Consider the following 412-nt stretch of genomic DNA (forward strand, 5'->3'; position numbering starts at 1 on the left):
CGGGTCTTCATGTATGCCTCTCAGCCTCGCTGTCGCCGCGTCCGGACGCTCCCTTCCACCCAAGACGCCGCTCTGAAGTGACCAATCAAAACAAGGCATCGTCTTATCTGTAAGCGTGATTGGCTGAGACATTACACGGCGGTGGCTGCGTCTTTTAAGGGTTGCCACTTCGAAAATCTAATGATGATTTATGGAGGAATAGGATTATGGATAATATTTTATTGCCGGAATTGAGGGGGAAGGTTCGTAGCGCCGCTTCTGCCGGGATGAAGCAGGTTTCCCGACGCCGTTCCTCTCCCTCGTTTTTTCGCGTCGCAAAAGGGGGAGTTATCGCGCATTTTGCTTCGTCTTAATATATTCCGCGGATTAACTGCTTCGCGACTGGGAAAAGGAGAGGAACTTCGCAGAAAAC

Source organism: Penaeus monodon, chromosome 29 (genome assembly GCF_015228065.2).
Source record: "Penaeus monodon isolate SGIC_2016 chromosome 29, NSTDA_Pmon_1, whole genome shotgun sequence".
NCBI lineage: Eukaryota > Metazoa > Arthropoda > Malacostraca > Decapoda > Penaeidae > Penaeus > Penaeus monodon.